We start from the raw sequence: 16,586 nt of genomic DNA, 5'->3' as shown, positions 1-16,586 counted from the left end.
TTTTGAGACAGAAATTTCCGCCTAATCAAACAGGAGATTATCGTATCATTCCTCAAGACAATCAGAAATTAAAATAGGAAGAAGAGTGCAGAAGTGTTGCTTCTTGCTTTGGGGTCCCAGTTTAGTATTATGTTTTCTATGTTATGATAATACTAGTAAGGGTAACAGTTGTTTTTTTTTTTTTTTTTTTTTTTTTTTAATGATATAACACTACTTCATTATGTTTCAGGCGTCAAAGCAAACAAAGCAATTTATATTAAAATATCAAAAGTGCCCACAAGTAGTGACCTAAGCTTAGGGAGATGTTTAGAAAAGAACACGTAATGAAATAGTTTCAGTTACTCAGTCATGTTGTCCTTTCAATATTCAATGATGAAGCAAAAGCACAGAAATTGTTGCTTCTAAAAAACAGCCTAGCTCTCTGTGCTGTGCTTTACACACTGTTGAGCTAAGCCAGATAAATAAAAAAAAAAAAAAAAAAAAAAAAAAAAAAAAAAAAAAAAAAAAAAACACAGCTGCTGCTCATTCTGCTTGATTTCTACTTTTATTTGCTTTGCCTCACCCCCTTACCCAGGTGATTGGTTGGGTGCCAGGTGGGCCTAATGGTATATAAGCTGTAGGTCTCCCATCAGAGAGTTCTTTTTGCTTGAGCTGCTCTTTAGGGTTAAGTGCTTTGTTTTTCCTTTGGTTAGTTGTGGGGTTCTTTAGGTGGGCTGATGTGTTTCTAAGTTGAGAGAGGTAAGCATGTATTTTTGAGGTAACAACTAGTAGGATCTTTTAGAGTAAAGCGAGTTATGTAGTAGCATGTGTGCCTTTACTGTATGCAGCTCTTCTTCAGGTGAATAATTTTTAGAGCATGTTTATGGATTGGAAGATGATGTTATTTTGCATGTTTGCTTTGTGGTTCTAGGTCTCTTATGATTTTTGCAGAATTATGGGGCTTACTGTGAACGTGACCTTATGCCTTCACCTGTATGTCAAATATTATCAGAGTTACAACCTTGATGTTAAAGGGATGGAGCAGGATTTAGGGGAAATGTATCATCCAAGTTTCCTATGCCAGCAAGTGTCTGAAAACAGCAGAAGTAAGCATGTAAGATGTAGTCTTTTTCAGGGCTAGGGACAGTTTTTTAAGTGCTTGGAGTTCCCTTAATAGAGGGATACTTAGCAGAGGTTGCCAGCTAATTTGTTTTTAGGATGTGATGGTGGGGTACACTTCTGGTTTTTGGGTTATATTTTAATCTCAGGGTATATCAAGTCATTTGTGTAACTCTCCTGAGGATTCACGAAGAGCTTCAGTATGCACTGCAAGGGGCTTGACCACATAGGTGCAGTATTACCAAGTGACTGAGCAGGGTCACCTTTTTCATCTGTGAAGGATAAGTCTGTGGTTACCCCTGCCAGGGTTGCTGTGCATTCATGTCCTGTTGGTATTTGTGGACCTGAGGGTTTTTTTCTGTCTCTCTGTGCTTGAGTCCTCTGCAAGGATCTGTACTGTTTGTGTGTCCATCACAGATATGACCTTCTCTTTTTCTTCCTTGTAGAAAGAAAATAATAAAAAAAAAATTACCCCAAGCACTGCTGCAGGCTGGGAGATGAGTGGTTAGAAAGCTGTCAGGCAGAGAAGGACCTGGCAGTATTGGTTGATAGTCAGCTGAATATGAGCCAGCAGTGTGCTCAGGTGGCCAAGAAGGCCAACAGCATTGTGGCTTGTATAAGAAGCAGTGTGGCCAGCAGGTCTAGGGAAGTGATTGTGCCCCTGTACTCAGCTCTGGTGGGGCTGCACCTTGAGTACTGTGTTCAGGTTTGGGCCCCTCACTACAAGAAGGACATGGAGGTGCTCGAGAGAGTCCAGAGAAGGGCAACAAAGCTGGTGAGGGGTCTGGAGAACAAGTCTTACGAGGAGCGGCTGAGGGAGCTGGGATTGTTCAGCCTGGAGAAGAGGAGGCTCAGAGGCGACCTTATCGCACTCTACAGTTACCTTAAAGGAGGCTGTAGAGAGGTAGGGGTTGGTCTATTCTCCTACGTGCCTGGTGACAGGACGAGGGGGAATGGGCTAAAGTTGTGCCAGGGGAGGTTTAGGTTGGATGTTAGGAAGAACTTCTTTACTGAAAGAGTTGTTAGGCATTGGAATGGGCTGCCCAGGGAAGTGGTTGAGTCACCATCCCTGGAGGTCTTCAAAAGATGTTTGGATGTAGAACTTAGTGGTATGGTTTAGTGTAGGACTTGTTAGTATTAGGTCAGAGGTTGGACTAGGTGATCTTGGAGGTCTCTTCCAATCTAGATGATTCTGTGTGTGAAACTGAGGTGTCTGGCACACTTTTCAGTGAAGCCAAGTACTTTTTAAAGCTTGTATTTGGAAGTGTTTTTGTCACTTATGGATTATGGACAATCAGGTATTAGTGTAGTATTAGTATGTCACACATAAGTATAATAAGTACTAGTGTGGCATGAGAAGGTTATCCTATGAACATGAACTACACAGATCTCAGATTAGACTCAGAGAAGACACAAATAGCAATGGTCTGGTAGGTACCTGGTTATTTATCTCATACTCTGCCAGTTGCTACCAGCATTAATAGTCAGAAAAAGAAATATAGGTAAAAATATTCAGGGAGGACCTCTTCATTCAAATAGGATGTTATCACAAGCACTAGGTACTGGAGTTGGTACTCCTCTGCCCTCACTGTTACCTCTGGGTGAGATGTCCAAGCTAAGGACAGTCTTCTCCTTTGCAACAAAGGGACAGCAAGAGGCCCATGTCCTCCTAGGGCTATATGAGGGACAATTGCCCTTTGGAGCTGCCTCTTTCTCCCCACTGAAGCAAGACTGGCTGAGTAGTTCAGGCATATCCTTAGTATGCTACAACAACTTTTAATGAGATTGATCATTTCATGGTTTTCCTATTTTCTAGTGTCATCTTAAATGCCTTTCAGTACCATAATTAAATGTGCTGAACACATTCTTCAAGAGTGCTTTACTTTTGTCTTATTTAACATCAGTATTAAACACTTAAACAGAAATGTTTCCTTGAATTATGGCTATGCTGACACATACTCACTGATGTTAATAGGCTTTCTATTTTGCAAACTCTTTCATGTTGATACTGTCTTCTACTGATACTTGTTTAATGTCCAACAAGCTAGAAATTTCAATGTCTTGGAAACTTGTGTTTCCATAATCCCCCTTCAGCTTTTGCTCAAGTAAATCACCCCTCTGGCTTTGAATGAAGTGCTGTAGAACATCAGGGGTAAAAATACCTCCTTTGCCTGCCCTTGCTACAATGTACTTTTAAATTTAGGAGTGCACAACAGAGATCATCTGGTGCACAGGTGAGATCCTTCTCACTAATTTTAGCAATCTGAAAGTTATGCACCTAGTCTACACTAGTTGTCGCAGTCCATCTAAAACCAGTACAGAGAGACAGGAACTTGACCACACCACAGAGTAGGTAAATACAGAATTATTTTCTGGGGTAGCTGCTTGTCACCAGCAACTAAAATAGTCTAGAAAATGAATTTAGGCTATATGCCTGGTTTCTGAATAGCTATGGTACAGAAGATGAACTCTTGTGTAGGCATCTACCTCTCTCTACTGGGTCTAGAGAGAACAATGGTCTTTCTGCCCTGGATAATAAAGAGCTTGAATTGCTTTTTGAGCTTCAATGTCACATTAGTGGTTTAAATTCATCGTAGGCACAAAGGTGAATCACCTGAATAAAACTCCAAATGTATAAACAAAAAGGGGGATTAAAATCAAGCATAATTATGTTGATTAGATCAAAAGCCAGTGTGGTTTTATGTATCTTATTCCCAGTGATGGCTTTAAGAACAGAAACCACAGACTTCACAATTTTGCTTTATAGCAGAAAGCTTTTCCTCAGCACTGCTGGTGACTCTGCACTCAAATTACCATATTTCAATATATGACCTAATGTAATTAGGGCAATAGTTTTTTTTAGCTGTTTGTTACTTTTATGTTGTAGCTGAGTCTCTAGGACAAGTAATTTATTTCCAGTGAGGAGAGTCTGCCCTCTTTTTGGTACTAAATGGCTCATATGTTGTAGCTGTTACTTGAAGCAACAGATATTGGGAGACTATGGACTGATCTTCAGAGAGCTCTTTCCTGCCAAATTCCTGCATTTCTGCAATGGCAGATGCTTGCATTTTAAGACCTAGGTTATTTCATGAGTTTTTGTATTTAATAGCACTTTTTCTGTGCTTGCATAGAGCATGTGGGAGTTTTCCAGAAGACCTTAATGATGAAATTAATCTCTCAACTTCAATCATGTACAGCTTTGTGTATAATCTCAATTTGTTGTCCTTGGCTCCCTCTCTCATCCACACAAACAGGAGAACATGAAGGAGAGATTTCAAAACCTCTTTCCAACTCCTACCTCAGGGTGGGAGGAAGCACTCCCTGGACTCTGAGGTTCAGCCTGGACAAGTATCATAGCTTGGATGCCTTGTTTTTAAATAGCTAATGTTAGGAAAGGTGCATTCTTGCACACATCTTTACACAGCAAATCAGACTGGCTACTGAATAGGACTTGGGAAATACAGAAAATTGTATAGGTATTATCTTTCCTATAGGGAGTTATGTCTTGACTATCTCCTGATAGATACATGGGGTGCAGAAACATCAAGCACACACTGATGGAAGGATAAGTAGTTGAGAAAAGACACCCCTACATGAGGGGAGAGAGGGGTGGCAGAGGAGGAGTGGGAAGAAATACCATGGAGCACAAAGTGCAATGTAAAAAAGGGAAAGCAGCTGCAGACCTACCACTTTCTGCCTGGTTATTACAGACTTAGTTTTGGCTGGCAGTTTTGGGAGCTATATCCTGTCTCAGAGTAATGGTGCACTGGAGCAGTGTAGGAAAGCTACAAGCTACAATGTCCTCCTCACTGCCTCCACTGAAGGCCATGGGACAATAATACGGGACCTCAAGCAGGTTAGGCTCCCAATGTGGATGCACAGCTCTGATACAGCTCAGTATGGGTCCACTGCAGGACCTTGGCAGTGGGAGGCTTGAGTACTGCCTTTCCCAGGTCAAAGACTGTTTGATCTATACCTTGATTTTCAAATTTTCAGTCCAACAGGAAAAACACCTGATGTTTTCATCTGCAGAGTCAGCCCAGGCAATTCCACTACCTTAGTAAAAATGGTTTGATGTAAAACTGCTCCTCAATGCTCATACCAGTTTCTAAGTGGATGCAAAATATCATGCAAATTAGGTAATTAACTAGGTTTTGCTTCATTAATAGATAAATCAGTGCAATAAGAGTCTTCCTAAATACTAGCTATGCATTTTTCCAGAAACAGGACATCTAATGCAATTATTTTTATTAGATCTTTTGTATGTGATCACAGAGCATGAAAAGGAATTAGAGATCCATGTTTACAATTATTAAAGAATCCTTCTAGCCTCTTTATTTCATTTGGCTCAAAATAGAAAGCAATGCTGCTATTGTAATTCATTAATTATCAGACATTTTAATTCATATACCATTTTGTTCCTACCTTCAGTTTGTTCCTATTTGTACTGGAGTTAAGGGTATGCTGGAAGGACAGGAAGTCAAAGATGAAAATTATGTTAAAATACTCAGGTGAGCAAAGAATCTATATACTGTATATTAATCTGTATTTTTTAATATTCTATTTAAAACAAGGATGAGCGAATTGCAGATTTGAGTGTAAACCCTTTCATGGAACTGACATTCCTTCTGAAAGAAAAACCACTAATATTTTTAACTCATCTGTGTTCCATCCACTGCCAGGCCTGCCTCAAAATATCTGATCACTTCAAAAGTTACCAATTTTACATATTTTTGTACTTTTTGTACATTATCTTGTACAAAAACTGCTTGTAGAGGGTAATAGTATTTCAATTATGCCATAATTGTGAAGTGGTTTCTGCAAAATTATATTTTAGGCTCAAATGCTTTTTTACAAGTTCTATGCCACAAACTGTGCTTATTAAGCACAAAGGAAGTAGAATTCCATCACACAGATGACTGTCAGTTATGTGAAAAACGGGCAAGAAAAGTATCTCAAACTTAACAGCAGTATAGCTATGTTATTCTCTCATCATAACTATGGTGTAATTACAGTAGCTGTTTCTGAGAATATATCACTTATGCTTTTTCTTTCTTCAGAGTAGAAATTGATTGTGTAGGAAGATATTAAAAATACTTTAACTAACACAAGGAAGTAACTTAAGTCATTAAAACTTCACCAGAACAGAGAGAAGATTCAGTGTGTGGTTGTTTCTTTTTGGGTGTTTTTTCTTTATTTTTTCTTCTATCCTGGAACTCATGAGCTCACTTCAATAGCGGAGCTTTTCTATTGAAGGATTCCTTTTCACCTAGCTTATTTCTTCCCACATTTTCTCCACATTATATAAATCTTCCATTCTTGTGCAAGAAGGTGCTATTGGTGGAAGGTGCTCACATTTTCTTGTTTTATTCCAGGCTCACTTCTCAGATCAAAAATCTCATGTTCAGTAATTTTCTAAGGTTAACCTTATCAGCTACTCAATCAAACATCTTGAAAGAAGAAAATCTGGTTTTAAGTAATCCATATTTAAGTGGTAATTTCAGAGCTTTTGCCTACCTAAATACATTGCACTCCTGGAGGGCCAAACAGGATAAAGCTTTACCAACAGTCTTGCAAACAGGGCTGCTCTTTGCCAGACCCAGATATAAAATGTGGGGCTCTTCACAAAATAAATACACAACCCAGGAGCAACCTGTAAAACAGCCTGCTGGGCTTTTCTGGTAGTTAGTGTCTTTTCTGTAAAGTACATGACAGCTAAACAGTCTATTAAGAATATGCCAAATCAATAGCACTTCGGTAACCATGCAAGTGTGTAGCTGAGCCTCATCTTGCTTGTGGCTTTGGGTGCACTTCTGAGATGCAAAAAGTTCTAACAGACTGATGCTCAGGCCTTATATCTTACTTTAAATGAATTTTATTCCTATAACACAACATTTCTGGTAAGAATTTAATATGATTTTCCTACTCACAGGTGTGACAGTATATATTCTTTCAGTGTGAGTCTCCTCAGGACATTGCTGATATTACATCCCGGTCAAGATTAATTATGCTGTGACTTCAGCTAGATTCTTCAAGAGAAGGATGCTGATTTCGGCTAGGGTTTATTATTTGCTACTGCTGCTGATACTTCTCTGGTAAAGTTGCCAGCAATTCTGCTGGCACCATGGCTGACACATAGCCTGTTCATTTATCTTTTCACTGAGCAATAGAAAATTTCCTCTTTTTCCTTTAAGAGGTATTTCTAGTAAGTCTCTGATCTTCCCAAAAGCAGAGAAACCCCTTCTTTAGGACATCACATACATATTTTTTCTCACTACAAACCAACAATATATGTATAATATATTAAGTATATATAAAAATATATATTTCTAGCAGTAAAATACAAGCATGTTCTAGTCAAGCATTCAGAAGTGTCTGCTACAAGGAGCTGTCTTCTTTCATGGTGTACTTCTATGTTCTCTCTGGGACCACACCTGTAAACCCCTCCTGGCCCAAACATCACAGAGCAGGAAGGGCAGAGAGGTTCTGAAAAGCCACCCAATGTGGAGCTCTTCAGAGCTCCCTTCTGTCAGTGGAGGTTCCTACAGCAAACATTGACTGCCTGTGACAGGATAAGAGAGGGTCTGAGGGACAAAAACTAAGAGCTGAATACTGCCTGAAGGAAAATATGGGCAGACCCAGTTAGGCTGTTAGTAACACAGCTTCTGGTGTGCCTGACAGAACTTCACCCATCAAAAGCCAAGAAGTGAAGTGCAGATGAATATTGTAGCCTGGTTTATTTTACCACTGCATTCTCTGAAGAACAAAGAGAGAAGGCTGAGAGATCTGGGGAGGTCCAGCCTGGAGAAGAGAAGGCTCCAGGGAGACCTCAGAGTGGCCTTCCAGTACCTAAAGGGGGCCTCCAGGAAAGTTGGGCAAGGACTCTTTGTTGGGGATGCAGTGATAAGGGATAAAAGAGGGTAGGTATGTTAGATATCAGGAAGAAGTTCTTTACTATGAGGGTGGTGAGGCACTGGCACAGGTTGCCCAGAGAAGCTGTGGTTGCCCCATCCCTGTCAGTGCTCAAAGCCAGGTTGGCTGGGGCTTTGAGCAACCTGGTCTGGTGGGAGGTGTCCCTGCCTATGGCAGGGAGGTTGGAAATGGATGCTCTTTGGGTCCTTCCAAAATACAAACACTGATTCTATAATTTCCAACAATATAGAAAAAGGTTCCAGGATGCTCAGAGCTGAGGCCCTTCTAGTCAGCGTGGTCCTTCGGTGCTCCTTACCCAGCTACACTGCAGAGCTGTGCTTTCACAGATTCCAGGGGCTGGAGTGAGAAGTTGCTACAAAGCAGTACCTGGGCAATCTGGCAGTACATATTGCAGGGTTCATGGGATGGCACTGGAAGCAAATTCCCCTCGTAGCTTTACTTGCTGCTTGGATCCTCTGATGCTCTGTGCAGGGAAGTTGAGGACTTAGTTACCATTGAGAAGATTGTGTTCTTCTGTTTAAAGAACAGTTATCAGATATGAGGAGGCAGCAAGAAGACTATAGATTAGAGTTGCACAAAGTCACCTCGTCTGGGGATTATCAGTACAGGCAGCATTTCCATACAAGGATGCTGCCTTTAAGAACAAGAGGTGGCGGGGAAACATAGTTATCCTGAATTTTTTAGGAACCAGAGAAGAGACCTACAAAGTGGTTAGAGGAAGCTTGTGTTCATTTGTCATATGCCTGATTCAAATAAGAATCAAACTCTACAGCTGGAAACAAAGAAACAAAGATCACAGTTTGAGGCTAAAAAGAAAAGGGCATGTAGCGTTGTAGGAATAAAGGATGGAAGAAGAACATTTTATGAACTACTTGGACCACAGGAAGCGTGGAATGTTGGAGGCAAAAACAGGATGGCAGAAAAATGTATGATTAGGTGAATGTGAGGAAGTGGTCAAATGATATGGCAATATCTCAGCAGCAAATAAAAATGCACTTGGGGAAAAAAAAGGAAAAAGCAATAGAACTGTTTTATTTCCATTTTCCTTAAAAATCACTGCCTTCTGTTAACATTTCTAAACACAGATTGCATAAAGCAGCACTTTCTGATTTCCAGGAAGTGTTAGGTTCACAAATGATTTGGTATTGCTTTAGTCTGTAAAGCTGGAAATTAAGTATCCAGAAATGATTTAAAGAATGCAAGCTACCAAGGAAAGCCAAAAATGTGTAGCTGTTATGAGAGAAAGCTTTAAGAGATCTATTTCTTCATTATGTTACCATCTGAGACACTGGATATGGCTTTTATGCTGTTATGAAATTCAGATCATGATTATCAGAAAACAGTGAGTACGTTAAGAAGCAAGAGCTACAACCCAGATCAAGAATTTGAATTTTAGCTCTTACCATGACTTCTTCACTGTATTCCATAAAGCCAAAATTCTCATCCTTGTCATCTACCATAGCAGTGTGAAAGGAATTACGGTCATGACCAGCTTCACTGAATTGCTGCCAGTTTGTATTGGAAAGACACAAAAAGGGGTGTCAAAGAACTGAGGAGGTGAAAAACTAATCATGATGTTCATCTGAAGAGACAGAGTACAGCAATTACTAACCACTGAAACTAGCTTTCATGTCTAGACAAAGGGAAAGATAAGTATTAAAGAGGAATACTCTTATCAAGGTACCAGATAAGGGAACTAGATGAAATTAATCTCTTTGCTGAGAGGCAACACATGGTTCAAGAGATATACGAGCATTTCACTGGTTCTCTGCTGGGACTCCACCCCAGCCACAAGATAGTAAACACTGGATGGATTTACAGAAGAGAAATGTTAAGAACAATGTGTAGATGGAAGTAACTGGAGAACAGAAGCTAGTGGAAAAGATGCATTGTCTTGATTTGAGAAAATCCCTTTGATCTCCTACCTAGACAGTACTACCATCATATCAGTTCAAGGAAAATGTGATCAAAGGTCAGTGAGCCATATGAATAATGACAGATTTCCAGATTTTTTGAGGGCATTGGACCTGTTTGAATAAAAAGACATGTAGGCCTACAAGAGTTTTCCAGATGAGTCACGGCTGCATCGAAAAGACTAAAAACTAGAATTGTTCTAGGAAAAATAAACCAAAAAAAGTTTAGAAACCTCTATGTATATCAAATAAGTAAGTGGAGCTCGAACACTTATTAAAATATATTAAGAAGAAAGGTTTTAGAAGTGATTTTGGATTTCTGATATATTCCTTGTAGGGTGATGGTTCTCCAAAGAGAACAAAGAAATAGTGTCTAGCACACAAAAGGACAAAATATACAGTAAATTTGAGTGTAATGTAAAGCTGCAGACCACTGAAGAAAGCACAAAGGTGTAAAAGCATGTTATCCAAGACATAAAAACAAGTCCAAAAGGATCATAGAATTAGGAAGAAATCATCAGCACAAACGTTGTATTTCTTCCAGTGAACAACTCCAGTTTTCTAGTCTATTTTTAGTACTTAAGAAAGGGCTAAAAAGTGTCATCCAAACTTCTCACCATTGACTAAAGGAGTCTGTGGAGACCAGCTCAGCTATGGATACTGCTTACACTACAGAAATCTACATCTGATCAGGTGAATCAATTCAAAATGCTAATTAGCATCTTACTAATGCTGTTCACCAAATTGTCACCTTCCTGTTCCTTCTTTAACACATTTTCAATTTCTTTCTTCTATGTTAACAACAGCAGCACTCTGGGAATTTATGTTCAGTGCATGATCTGCTATGATATCACTGTTGTTTTCAGGACACAATTCCTCATCTTTCAAATGTGAATAGTTTCTTTGTTTCTAGATGCATAATCTAGCACTTATCTGTGATGAAGCACGTGTTGACAAAAAGAAGCCTGTCTGATGTTGTGGGATGCATTATTATTATTATCTGCCAAATTTTGCATTATCTGAGAGTTTTGCTACTATTGATTTTTTTCACACCAGAACACAGAGAAAGAAATTCCTTTTGGCCTGATTAATAATGTCTTCCCAGGAGGAAGAGTGTACAATTGCAAATTAATATTTCATGATTACATTTAATAGAAGCTACAGTGATTTAATATAGTACAAACGCATGTATCAAAATGTGCAGAAGTAAATCAAATTGCCATTATCTCAATATGCTACAGCAGCATAGTTTCTTTTCATGTGCAAATTTGTAGACTCATTTTTAAAAATCAGGTGTGTCTGATAAGGCTTATTTTTTGTGATATCAAGGGAATTATTACAGCACCATTTAAAAGCCCATTTTATGGCATATTTACTGATTTTTCCAGATAAATCTTTGATCTAAGCTGTTAAAACATTTGTTGTCATCATATTCAATATTAAGATTTTTAGGAGACAATTTATTTTTTTTTACTTAAATCTTTTATATATTCCTGTAATTTTACAATTTAAAAAGAAAAAGGAATCCCTGGAAGTTTTTGATTCTTCATTTCCTCATATACTGATTTTTTTTCCAATTTGTTTTATTTCACTCTTCTCAATGGGTGGGAAAAAATGAAAGAAAAAAATGTTTTAGAATGGAAAGTAAAGAATTTAAACATTATGATAACTGGAAACAGATGTCTTTTTATTTCATTCTCAAGGAAAAAAATGTTTCTTAATCTTGGAACAGCTACATTTTTTACTATCTCTTTTCAAAGGAGTTTTTGAGAAATAACAGTCTAAATTTGCTGACTTTTGGTGAACCTGAATCCTCAGTTCTCTGAGGACTCTTTGAAACATAAATCCAAATGCTTGTGAAAGTCACAAAATGATAAAGAAATATTTTTAAATTGTTTGTTGGCCTTCAAGCAATCCTTATGTGTAGATAAAGCTCATATAACCCTCAGTAACTTTGTACTAATCCAGATAACAGATAACAAGGGTCAGTTTGGATTTACTGATTACAGAGGTTAATCAGGGGCTTTAGAATTCTGCTAAGGTCTTGGAGAGGCTTGAGCAATTACCTTGTGATGTTGCTCCATGATGCCTTTGGCTACTTATCTATTGTCAACTAAATTTTAAGTTAGCTATAAATGTTTAAGTTCCACATATGTTTCTAGATTACAGTGATGGTTTGTCTATTTTTCTGTGTTTTTTGGGGGGAGTTTTTTTTAAGGAACTCAAATAAGGAAATCGGTAATTCTGTGTCAATGGTAGAAAAACCTGTGCATAATATGGGTGCTATGGCTTTTGAGTAGCAAAATCCTTGAATGAAAATCTGTTGACAGCTGCTAGCTGCAGTTATTATCTGTGGATCCTTGAACTAAGGGAACAGTCCAGGAACTGTGAGCTTTCCCTGTCCTCTCTGTTTTCCAAGAAATCTGTTACCAGCCATTGCCAGAAATAGGGCATTCAATTAGACGAATCTATAGCCTGGCCTGGCAGAGTCATTCTTAGATTCGTTGTCCTTATGACAGGAGAAATGACCCTTGAGTTTAGATCAGATGCACAAATTTTAGAAACATCATCTGGGATGATACTCATCCACTGTGTTTCAGATCTAAGACATTGTAACATCGAGATTTTGCAGTCCCAAGAAGCTGGATTCAATGATCTAAAGCTTCCTTTGAATTTTACCCATTATGCCATATGCCAAACTCAATAGAGGGTTATTAGGCTAAAATTTATCATCCTGAGACATGTCATTGTTATTTTTTCATATGAAGTTAAATCCAGTCATCTCCATGGGAAAAGAAAGATCATCCCTAACAAAATCAGACTAACTTTGTTGATAAGGGACCTCCGGTATCACCATATAATCCACTTCCCATTCAAGTGATCACTGGATCAGTGACCCTGTCATGGACACCATTTACACAAAAGTCATGGAAGAACCTCATCTGCAAGTATTGCTCTGTTTTTCAACAGTTTTGTAATATACTGTCAGGTCCCAGTGAAGTGGTATACAAATGTGACAGGGTTGGGTAAAAGAGGCCACAAAAGACAAGCAAAAGTCTCCTGAAGCACTGAAAATATTCTAAAAGCTGACAAAATGTCTTTTCCAGCTTGTGAATGAATGTCTCAAGTGGATGAGGTTTAATGATTTCACTGCAGTGAAAGCTGAATCATGACTGTTTACTGCATATATGTATATATATATTACTTTCGTTTATACTATATATATAAGAAAGAAGATCGATATTTTTGCCTTTTTCTTTTTTGCCTCTTTTTCGGTATGCATTTGTGTTTTTTGTTTGTTTGTCCTTGACTACCTATTATTTTTGTACTTCCTGGCCAATTTCAAAAATTACAGCAGGGCAGAAGACATTTTAATCATAAAAACTTTCTATATTTTTGGGGGGAAATAGTCTGTAAAGAAATCTTATTACTTCCCCCCAGGGAAAGAATAAGTATATTAGAGGTCACAATCCACATAAGAGAGATCTTTTGAGACTTCCTTTGTTAGCTGCATTGTTCAGAGTTTGACATCAAATAACCTGAGAAAGAGGTAGAACATCTGTATCTATGATTATAAAGCCTTCTCTCCTTCATACCAAGGTTATTCATTTAAAAGCTGGCTAACAGTTCTCACTGTTTCTTAGCTCTGATGGAAGAGATGTTGAAAGCCCACATAAAGGATTACAAAAGGCACTGAGCTGTACTCTTGCATAGAGATGAGGACTAGGTTAGTCCAGAACCTCTCTTGCTCTTAAAAGTGGTGCCTTGAAGTTGATTGGCAGTGTGAAGTGGGTGGTATTTGCACTGTTTTTGACTAGCATAATCAGTTCTTGTTAGCCCCAACATCCCATCTTCTGGTAATGCTTTCAGCAATGTGGCTAGCAGCTCTCCTTTGGGGTCTTCCCTTACAGCTGCTCCCATGAGAAGATTGTGCATTAGAAGAGTTTTGGTTTTGCTCTTCATGCACTTTCTTCTTGCTGTGCTATCTACTCCAAGCACAAACAGCTTTTTTGTTCCCAGGGCTCTGTCTAATTTCAAAAGGTTTAAAATGCCTTAACCAAAAACTTCATGCTAGACTGTTCTAAAAGTCACTGCAGAAGGACAAAAGCTTCAGAGCTCTGCACCAGGTATACACAACATCTCTCTGCATTTTTCTTCTGCAACTCTGTATCCTCCCTTGAGGACAATAATTTCTCCAAAATAATAGTAGAAATGTCAACTAGAAATGTAAAGAAGCAGAAAATTTTATCATCTAGGGTCTCACAGGGTGTGCAGCAATCTGCTGTTTGGTCCTCTTCATAAAGCAATGCAAGTGCTCCCTCTAGTAGGTTATACCTGCTGTTTCTGAATTTATGTAAAGTTTGCCAGTTGACAAACTACTGGTTGGTCTTATGGTTGTGCTAGCAACAAAGGAGTTTAGAATGCAAGGGGGTCTGTTCTGATCCTCCTGACTCAATGGGAGGGTCTCCTGGGCAAGTGTATTTAACCCGATCTTCTGTGCAGTAGATAACTGGGTCTACCTTGCCATCGAGCCTTAAGTCACTATTTTATTTACAATCAAACTTTGTTAAATCATTATATTATATCAATAAAATATATCACTGCTTCTTTCTAATGAATGAAGTTCATTACTTCTTCTACAACAGGTTCATCATGGCTGTGCTAGCAAAATGGTTTTCTCCATAAGCAAGGTATCAACAGCAATTGAGTTCAAACACCAGGAAAAGCTCCAACATTTAAAATCTCCATTTCAGATTTGTGTTTGAATATGGGTAGGGATGTATAGGATAGACAGGCCTAAGTGGCATATCAGGCTGTAAAGAAATACTTCGCTTCCTTGGACTTCAGGTGTAAGGTATGAGCATAAAATTCTAGACTGCTGAAATACTGCAGCTGCCTGCAGGGAAATGTGATGAGAACATGCCAGGATGCAGTTACGGATTCTCAGGGAAGACAATTATTTAGAGACTGCCAAGACATGTAATGTGGTCATTGCATTCACCGGTCAAATACAGCCACATCTGAGTAAAAACCAGCAGCTGCTTAACACTGCTGCACAGAGCTACACCTGCACAGTGCTCCTAGCCTCCACAGGTCCGGAATTTGAAGATGATAGAAATGAAATTATCCACACTGAAATTCAGCCAAGGCACTGAGTATGGTATCCTCACTCTGGCAGAACAAAAATGAAAGTGCATCTCTAGTGATCCAAAGCTGCAAAAGCCTGACTTTTTTGTCTTACTCACTTGGTACCACATGCAGCCCTGTGCTGACACCCATCGCTGGTACAACCCTCGGCACCACTGTGAGCATCCAAAATAGCATGTCCTTCCTCATCTTGCAGTTAGCCAAGCGTGGATGAAACATTGCCTGCTTCACCACATCCAGCAGCATTAACACATGGAAAGTCACAGCTGCAGGAGCTGCGTATACCTTTGTCTGAAGGCCAGTAACACAGAGTTATGCCAATGATATGGCAGATATCTGTTGAACAAGCAGGCTGCTGCTATTATTTGTTACCACTCATGGAAGAATGAGCCTGGAGGCAGTGTGGCTTCAGCATGCAGTATGTAACTGCAGGCAGTTGTCCCACTGGAGACAAGAAGTCGTTTCATGGGAAAAAAATGGACTACAAAAAGGATCAGAAATGGAAGAAAAAAATGAATTATTAAAACCTTGACTAGCTAGTGGTTGTACAATGGAGAACATATAAATGATAAAATATCAAATAAAGTCGTCTTAGTTGGTTTTGCATTTGCAACAGATTTTTCAAGCTTTTCATTCTGTACTAAGTTTTTATATTGCAATGAAAGTAGCAGATAAATAATGATTTAAAATGTTTAGCAAATGGTCCATTCAGTTCTGTATCCTTTTCCTGACTCTTCAGGGGAAAATTATCAGACAGAAAGAGGGCAGCTATGGGAAAATTTCCTCACAAGTGAAATTTCCTTGTGACCATTTTTGAACTGGGCTTTTGAACTCGGTCATTAATTTTTATACTTCTTCCTTACTATTACTTTTTACTGTTGCAATATTATTCAAAATAACAAATTTTAACTAGCTGTGTAACAATCCAACCTTTTCCAAATCAGGCTGAATTTTTGGTCATAACTATTTTGCAGTGGTGAGTTCCAGGGGCTGATTGCACATAAGATGTATTCCAGGAAAAGGTAAATGCATTTGCTGCCTTTCATTTTCACTTCAAAAATGGAAGCTCAACTTTGTGTTTTCCTACAAAGGAACAAGGTACCCGTGGAGAACAGACAGTGTGCTTGACAGAGCACAGAATCACTCACTCTATGCTGCCTCAGGCAGCAGAGCCCACCTTTCCTGCCCAGCTTGAAATAAAGGACAATACAAGGTTACATTTTTCCTCCACACACCAACAACACAGGGCATATCCTTCTGAAGCTCAGCCTATCCCACTTTTTTTTTTTTTTCCCATGGATCCACAATGTTCCAACAAAAACCAGAAGCCACCATGGATGGATGGAGTTCACAAGAAAGTATGAGCCATGGCAAAATATCCAGGAAAAAATATCTGGTAGGAAAGGATAACCATGCTAAAGTATGCATAGCCCTACATATAAAATATCCTGAAAGTATTTGCAAATGCATATATGCTGTGAAAAATTACTGTCC

The 16,586-nt window shown here is 38.9% G+C and overlaps 1 protein-coding gene and 1 long non-coding RNA gene across 3 annotated transcripts in view; one reads left to right on the top strand and one right to left on the bottom strand.

Annotated features, from left to right (window-relative positions):
- The window catches only part of PTCHD4 (patched domain containing 4), a 91,311-nt gene that overhangs the window by 39,624 nt on the left and 35,101 nt on the right, over positions 1 to 16,586 (bottom strand). The gene's annotated exons all lie outside the window — the stretch shown is intronic.
- On the top strand, positions 532 to 14,974 carry LOC106044516 (uncharacterized). Its single transcript, XR_001212320.3, has 3 exons — positions 532 to 738; positions 5,530 to 5,609; positions 14,591 to 14,974. It is a non-coding gene; the product is annotated as an uncharacterized lncRNA (long non-coding RNA).

The sequence above is a fragment of the Anser cygnoides genome, chromosome 3 (assembly GCF_040182565.1).
Source record: "Anser cygnoides isolate HZ-2024a breed goose chromosome 3, Taihu_goose_T2T_genome, whole genome shotgun sequence".
Classification (NCBI taxonomy): domain Eukaryota; kingdom Metazoa; phylum Chordata; class Aves; order Anseriformes; family Anatidae; genus Anser; species Anser cygnoides.
The sequence above is the reverse complement of the archived record's forward strand: the minus strand, read 5'-3'. Positions and strand labels throughout refer to the sequence as shown.